Source organism: Phalangium opilio, unplaced genomic scaffold (assembly GCF_054372755.1).
Source record: "Phalangium opilio isolate 3A_F unplaced genomic scaffold, DU_Popi_V2 ptg000362l_1, whole genome shotgun sequence".
Classification (NCBI taxonomy): domain Eukaryota; kingdom Metazoa; phylum Arthropoda; class Arachnida; order Opiliones; family Phalangiidae; genus Phalangium; species Phalangium opilio.
Window position 1 is genome coordinate 816,908 of NW_028324231.1, and position 8,738 is coordinate 825,645.

At 36.9% G+C, this 8,738-nt stretch overlaps 1 long non-coding RNA gene across 1 annotated transcript; it reads right to left on the minus strand.

Annotated features, from left to right (window-relative positions):
• Nucleotides 1–6,538: 6,538 nt before the first annotated feature.
• LOC149597353 (uncharacterized) lies at nt 6,539–8,495 on the minus strand. Its single transcript, XR_016379236.1, has 2 exons — nt 7,982–8,495; nt 6,539–7,908 (listed from the first exon to the last, which is right to left on the minus strand). It is a non-coding gene; the product is annotated as an uncharacterized LOC149597353 (long non-coding RNA).
• Between the last annotated feature and the right edge of the window lie 243 nt (nt 8,496–8,738).

Consider the following 8,738-nt stretch of genomic DNA (forward strand, 5'->3'; position numbering starts at 1 on the left):
AAAGTATCCTTGTATGGGGAGCAAAGAGTACTATAAAATATACAAAGGAGATCCCCGTATCTCTAATAGAACGAGAGTTATGAGCCTACAAAGTTCAGTACTAAAATCATAAGTAACATAGCAAATATAAGTGAGACGATACCATACGTTGACGAACATTTTGCTTAATATCTCGGCCCCTGTTTGTCGTAGCCCTATGTTCTTAGTATGGTTGGATGGGGGACAAATTGGGCTATAACATACTCAAAGGACATCCCCGTATCTCTAGTAGAAACAGAGTTACGAGCCTGCAAAGTAACCTAACTTAATCAAACCCAACCTAACTTAACCTAATCTATAATATTAAGGGTAATATATAGACATAAAACATGGAAAATGTATATTTTAATTAATTTCCGCGACTTAAATGTTGCCCCTAACGTAGGGGATACACAGTTCACTCCCCCTCTCAGCCGAAATTACTCTATTCCCTCTTACAAAAGCGCGCCTAAAGGGAGGGATAAACTGGTTTTTCCCCTCTCAACCGAGATTACTCTATTAGCATATTAAATTAAAAACTCTTTTATAAAGGGAAAGGTCGTTACACCCAAATTTAACAAAGTACCGAGACACGCTTGGTAAAGCGCTTATCAACTTACTCGTGGCTGATTGCGGGTGAATGTTTCCGTCCACCTCTGGCGCAGCTTCGGTGGCGGAGGTGGACGGAGGTGGGGTTGCGATGCTCTCTGGCGCCATATTGGGAGCTGGTTCCCCGCAAAGAATTATACCTTCTTTAATTTCGACTGCGCGCTCGTTGTTTCGGCGGTTGCTTTGCATCCTTCCGCCTCGCACGTCCAATAAGCAATTGGTCCCACTTTAAATCTAGCCCCTCAAAGGTAAACTCGTATCGTCTTTTTAAAGCGACTAAAATTAATATTTAAAAAAACTAAAAAATAAGAAATTAAAGACAATTATTTTTTAGCTCTTTTTCGACTAGTTCATTTTTTAAACATAGTTAGGCCAAGAAGTTATATCTAGTATCTCAGAGAGAAGGTATAAATTCGCCAGATTTCCACCTTTATCTCCAGTCCAAACGTAGCCTGTCCGGAGTTAATCCCCGTCTCTAAATTACAACCAGCATCTCATTGGTTCCAGTGGCGGCGCCAGGATATTCTTTGGTGTAGGCTAAAGGTTTTTCACAAATATGGGCCCCTTTTAATTATTGTTAAGGAAATTTTAGAATTCATTGTTTAAATTGTTTGTGAGTATTTATTATCGTAACTCAAAGCCGGTCTGTGCTTTTTTTGTAAGCTTCAAAACATTTTCCATAAAGCTTAGTTAAAGGGGTACACTTTATAGGTTTCGACATTGATAGACAAATACCTTAGTCTAATCGATCATGATATTCAGATTTCAAAAATGTGCCAAAGAAACGAAACCATTTCAATCCGAAAGGGGATCCGGCTCATCCTAGCTAATGCTAGTGGCGAATAAACAGTTGCATTAGAGAGTTTAAGCTGAAACTACGCGTACTCTATATTTAGCAGTCCTTAAGGCCCGTTTTCCATCGAGCTTTTCAAGGTTTTGCTTCAAAAACTGAAGCATAACACTATAGCGAAATCAGAACCCGTTTTCAAACGCGCTTTTTTGGGCGCTTTTCAATCAGATTCGCGTGAAATAATCGAAAAGCTGGTATCCTACATGGGTAGATATTTGCTTTCCCTTTTATCCTAAAAAGCGCTGACCAGGTAGTCAAGTGGTTACGTTATTTCTCTCGACCAATAGAGTAGTGGCACTCCATGTTAATTTCTCATAGAGTGTAACATAGCCAAGGCATGCAGATGCCATTACTCTATAGATCATCAATATTTTCTAGCATCATATTTATTGCGATTTTTTTTCGACAGCCGCGGGTTTTAATAACAATAATAGTAATAATAACAATAGCTTTATTAACTTTTCTTTTTAATTGAAACTTAAAGGCATGCTTAAGAAAAAACAACGTTCCATTACCGTTTTCCGTTGAAATAACTTATTTTACAGGTAATCAATTTCAAAAATTTACTTATCTCGGGTTTTCGGGCACAATTCCATTCCCCCAAAACATTTTATCATTACATTAATCACTTTTGAGAGAGTACGTGTATGACATTCCCTCATTTGTGCCCGGCATGCTTCGCAGTGGATACGTTTTAAAACAATGGCGGAAAATTAAGTAGGGACAGTTAGATTTTTACTCGTGGTTATGAAAAATGATGTAACGTCTAGTGTACTTCAGTCAACAGTCATACTGTTCATTCTCATAGCTCAGGACATGATTAATGCTGCTCACTATTTCTCTCTCTAGTTTCAAACAATGGTTAGAGACCATTCAGTGCCGCGGGTCGCACATGAATATATTTCAACTACAGTTTACATCAATTCTCCGTGGTCGTACTATTAGCGGGTTAAGCACTAATTTGTTCAGAACATGTCTCGAAAGTGTGCTTGTTGTAAGTTTTTAAAGCAGTGTTGCCAATGTGTGGGTAATTTCCCACATCGTGGGAGATTTAGGTTTGGTTTTAGGCTCTGTGGGGAAAAAGTAATATTTTTCCGAAATCAATGAAATGTCGGAATTTTCCTGTTCAAGGGTTAATAGTGCGAAATTTTCAAAATTTTATCCGGTTTAATAATTTCAAGCGACATTTTGAAATAAATTCGGTGATTTTAAGTTTGGCACTGAAAAAAAAGAAAGCATATTTTGAGAATTTTAAAGCTTTATAGCATTTGTACATATTGTCAAAGCCATGCGGAGTGATATTCCATATTAAACTTAGTATGATAAAATAGTCCAGATAAATATGACTGTAAAAAAGGGGGTGTGGGAAATGCGGCAAATTTTTAAAATGGAAGTGGGAAAATCCACTTTCTAACATTAGCAACACTGATTTGAAGGTTTTGGTCATGGCTAAACAGACCGCTCATTCAGTTTTCTATTGTTTTAAAGCTTATTTTGACACGTTATCTCTCAAAAGTGATTAATGTAATGATAAAATGTTTTGGGGGAATGGAATTGTGCCCGAAAACCCGAGATAAGTAAATTTTGAAATTGATTACCTGTAAAATAAGTTATTTCAACGGAAAACGGTAATGGAACGTTGTTTTTTCTTAAGCATGCCTTTAAGTTTCAATTAAAAAGAAAAGTTAATATCTGATCCTTCAGTCAAGTGATAACCTCAGTCTTATCGATACTTTTTAGGACTTGATTCTAATCAAGACATTTTTGATTAATATCTGCTCCTTCAGTCTTCATTTTAATTAAGATTGTTAAGAAACTGTTTTACATTTTCAAAATCTACACTAAGCAGAAACATATAAAAAGGGGACCGTAACTTTAGCTCAATCAGTCATTTATTTATAATGATACTCCAAAAAATAAAAACGTAACTCATTGAAAGTTTGTATTCTTATTGTAATTAACATAATACAATTTTTTACAACCCTTTATTGAAACGCGAGGCGCTCCCCTAAAAATTCCACAAATAGGACCAAATTGACAGTTTTACACAATTTTTTAAAACGCTGATTTAGCCTATGTTTGTTTAACCTTTAGCTCAAACTTTTCATAAGCCCAATATGAAATTCGGATGTCCTTAAAACTTCTCAACGACGATCCGAGATTTTCAATTTCGAACTTTTTTGTAGCATTAACTAACGTCTGTTTGATATTAAGCTTATAAACCTTAAACACAATATAGTCAGGGCAATGCCGACTCAATTTTTAAGGGCTACCCTAAAAGTCCACAAAGGTGATCCAAGATTGTTAATAAATACGCCTAAAAAGTGCCCTCTTCAAAATATGTAGCCGGGGAAAAGAGAGCGTGATCGAGTGGGCTATGCTAGTGGGTATTTTGGTAGTAAGTAACGGGGGGTACGTTCAGTAACGAAAATCTCAAGGAAATCGCTGTTTTCTTGATGTGTGGTTGATGGGCTCGAGACGTCACAGTGACGTAAAAGGCTGTTGAACGGAAAAGTGACATTTTGAAGTTAGCGCTGTTTTAGAAAATGGAGTCGGGGAAAGGTCTTACTGGCCCTCAAAACGTTACGAAGCGCAAATGGCTCTTTTTATTTATAAACGAGCTCCCAAATAATGAAATTGTTTAAGAAAATTATGCCTATTTGAATGGTAGAAGTAGTTTTGTAAAGAAAACTAATACAATTACTGAAGGAATAACATTATTGGAATTTTATTTTTAAATCCCGCGTTTGTCAAGTGTTCATCAGTCAAGCGCTACGTCACGCCATCAAAAAAACCATATTGATTAGATGATTTTTTTGATGCGCAAGCGCTGAGCATCATGACGTCAAAACCGGAAACGCGAAAAAGCGTACAGTAGGAAAAATCTCACATCGCTTAGTAAGCGCTGCCATCAAAGAGTGTTACTGAACGTACCCGGGGGTTGGGACTCCAGGCATAGCCCGCTCCATCACGCACTCGACAACGCAAAGCAGCTCGTGCCAGCGTGGGAAATAAGGCGGTAACACAGGGCAAATGACGAGTTTAAAAATCGCCTGGACCAGTTCAAAAATTAAATCGGAGGGGGGGGGGGTCAGTGGTCCACGAGACTACTAAAAAATTCAAGGGTAACCAGAGTCCACACATTAAAATTCTAATATTTTAATTATCCACTTCCTTAGCTTAGCAGACGACGTGCTCTGGCCAATGGTCACGGACCAGTTTATTTATTCCAAGTCAGGAGGGTCTCTGGTCTAATGTCCAGTTTAAAAAAATCCTTATTTCCCACCCTGACTCGCGCTATAGGGCAAGCAGCTTGCGACGTGTTGCGCGTGATCGAGTAGGCTATGGTCCGGTCAAAAGAAATCTTCAGTTCAGCCAAGAAGTTATATCAGTATCTCAGAGAGAAGGTTTAAGATGCCTTAGTATTCGCCGGGCGCCATAGTCCCAGTCCCCCTTTCAAAATACAAGGGGGGACGTAAAAGGAGGCGCCGGGCTATTTCGCTCTAGTCAGTCGGAAATTTTCCTCACTCGCGTCGTCGCGCTGACGTGAGTTTTCAAGAACCAATGAGATGCTGGTTGTAATTTAGAGACGGGGATTGACTGCGGACCTACGTTAGGACTGGAAATAAAGCTGGAAATCTGGCGAATTTATATCTTCTCTCTGAGATACTGATATAACTTCTTGGTTCAGCGTTGTAAATAAGGCGGTGGCACAGGGAAAATGACCAGTTTAAAAATTAAATCGGAGGGGGAGCAGTGGACCACAGGACCACTAAGGAAATTCTAGGGTAACCAGGATCCAGACATTATCTCAACTATTTTAATTACCCACTTCTTTAGTTTAGCAGACGCCGCGCCCTGGTCAATGGTCATGGACCAGTTCATTTATTCCTGGGCAGGGGGTCGCTGGCCCAATGTCTAGTTTTAAAAAAATCCCTATTTCCCACCCTGCTTCAGTTGGGAGTCTGACTCCTGGAGCTCCTAAAGTCCAGAGATGCATATGACAAGGATTCATTTCTCATAAGCGAGAATGGCCAACTCTGTTGTGTTAGAGACAGCCTGGCAGCCTGGTATTTTTTTACTTCTAAACAGGCTGGGAAATAAGGATATTTTTTAAACTAGTCCTTTGGACCAGTGACCCCCTAGTGTCTGAAATTGGGTACGTTCAGTAACCCTCTTTGATGGCAGCGCTTACTAAGCGATGTGTGATTTTTCCTACTGTACGCTTTTTTGCGTTTCCGGTTTTGACGTCATGATGCTCAGCGCTTGCCCATCAATAAAACCATCTAATCGATATGGTTTTTTTGATGGCGTGACGTAGCGCTTGACTGTTGAACACTTGGCAGACGAAAAGTTGGCGCGGGATTTAAAAATTAAATTCCAACAACGTTATTCCTACAGTAATTGTATTAGTAATTTAGTTTTCTTTACAAAACTACTTCTACCATTCAAATAGGCATAATTTTCTTAAACAATTTCATTATTTGCGAGCTCGTTTATAATTAAAAGGAGCCATTTGTGCTTCGTAACGTTTTGAGGGCCAGCAAGACGTTTCCCCAACTCCTATTTCTAAAACAGCGCTAACTTCAAAATGTCACTTTTCCGTTCAACAGCCTTTTACGTCACTGTGACGTCTCGAGCCCATCAACCACACATCAAGAAAACAGCGATTTCCTTGAGATTTTCGTTACTGAACGTACCCATTATTTACTGGTCTCCGGACTGGTCCCAGCCTTTGCTCTCCAATAGATTTGCAATTAATAAACTGGTCCCGAGGACCAGTAACCCCCACTTCTTGAATTAAAAAACTAGTCCAAGCAATTAATAAACTGGTTTTGGACCAGAGGAAGTGTGCTATTTCCCAGCCTGCTTCTAAAGTTCTAAGTCAGCTGGGTTTTCACCTTTAAAAGTTAATACATCCCTTTAAAAATGTTATGAAATGAATAAATCTATACGGTTGCAGTTGTGTCGAAATGAGAGCAATTAAATATGTGCCTTTGATATTTAGCTCCGATAATTTCAGAAACTTAATAAAAAGTAGTGTTATGTATTTAACCAGAATTTATTTTATTGAAATTTATTAATAATTATTTAATTAAAAAAATTGTAATACTATTTTATGTTTTAAATTTCACAAATAAAATTCAAAACAGTAAACATAGGGCAAAGGTTATATTGTATTATAAATAGCCAGTGGGATTGATTTTAGCTATATCGCAATTAGAGCTCGACATTTTCTATCCATTATCTACAAATTAGTAATTAATTTGAATGAAAATAGGTGGATATCTTTTATTAATTGGGAAATAATGCACACACTTTACATTTAAATTTTAGAAGTTGAATTTATTATTTACTTTTTGTATGTAATATTCAGCATTAATTTGACTAAGGCAATTAACTAATTACCTACGAGGAATTAACTAGTATATATGTTTAAAATTATAATTTAATCTTTTCAAAACTAATATGGTTTTGAACCGGTTTTAATAATTTAGTTATTAAAATTTGTGATTATCGATTGGTCAATATTGAAAATCAAACAATGGTGGAACTAATTTTTTTTAAACTCAATGAAACTGAAATATCAATGAATAATCTACTGAAAGAGGTATCAACCTATTATTTTTTTTCAAAAGAAGGTAAATAAGGATTAGATGGCCGCTTGCTGCTTCAAACAAGATTTTTAACCATGAATAGAATATTTTGTTAATTTTAGTCAAATTTAGATATTCGGTAATAGAGTTGATATTTATAAAGCCGTTTTTGCTCATGTCTATTTTAAACTTTAATCACAGATTTCGCTATCCATTTCACAAGCATAATAAACACTACTGAAGGGCGCAAATCTATCTGTGATCGGTAATGGTGACCAATATAGCAATTTGCCCAATTAATCAGTTAGAACTTCATTTGCACATTTCTACTCGTTAATTAGAAATGTTGCGAGAAATTTGAATGGAATATAAGTAGATATCTCTTTTAGTAGATAATTTTTGATGATTCATTGAGTTAAAAAATTGGTATCAGTATTTCAATTAAGCTTTGATATCAACAGCGGTTAATTTACGATATGGGCTTATGATAATAGTCTGTTTATAAGATAAAATCGTTACATCAAGTGTCACAAGACAGTATCTACCTCCAAAATCGAGTGTTAGTAACTTTAAAACCATCTCCTCGTCACAGGATATCCGAGGGTAAATTTATTATATCATTGATAGTCTAGATAGACAAGATAATCTGACAAGGCGCAATAGCTCAGTCAAGTTTTGGCAAGGCCTAATACCGTTTTGCTTGACTGCATGGCGCGGTCAGACTGCATGGCGCGGTCAAATTCCTTTTAAAGCATAGATCATGTAGTATCCACCCTTGATTTTCATTTCGCAACACACGTTGGATTCGTAAACCTCGACGCGCACCACGATTTTCTAGAAGCATTAAAATGTGCAACAACACACTGAGCGCATACATTTTTAATAAATAACATTTCTAAATTCTCACTACAGCTGTTTTCGGGCTGAAGCGACCGAAAGACGGCGATAAATAAAAATTCTTCGGGGGGTAGTTTCGAGGGAACGAAATTCAAATGCAAGGCGCGTCCCATCAACAAACAAAATTGAATTCGTTTTATGCAATTATAATATTGAAATTTTATACAATTAAGTAATATTTAAGAAAACAAAGCACTACTTTCAAAGTCTAAACTTTAATTAAAAGTACGACGATACGAGAAGGCGAAGTAGTAAAGGGCAACGAGAGGTAAACATTTTTTTAAACGGCAAAAATGAACGTTAAGCCAAGGCTTAGCGCAATTTCACCGCCTTTAAAAAAGTGCCTAGTTTAGAAATAGATTGTGGGACAATCAAAAGGTGGAAAATTATGAAATTAGGCTTATATTAAAGCTTGAAACCTACTTTAAATTATATTTAAAATCCATCCATGAGCAAATCCTCAAAAAATATGAAAATGGCAACGAAAAAGGACCCACTCTCAAATTTTTTTCCCCTTAAAAAAATGGCGGCCACAAACGGGGTAATTTGTCACGGGCTCACGGCGGCAATATTAAAGCAGTCTTATCTCACTATCGATAGGCCATTTCAACCAAAAGGCATTAAGAAAAAACAATCGGATTATTAAGACGCAACTATACGTAAAAAAAGGCCAATATTGGTCTCGCTGATATTTACCAATAAAACAGCGTATCTATGCTAAAATATCGCAGATTGGGGTAGTTTTTAAAATTTAAAATTAAACATAC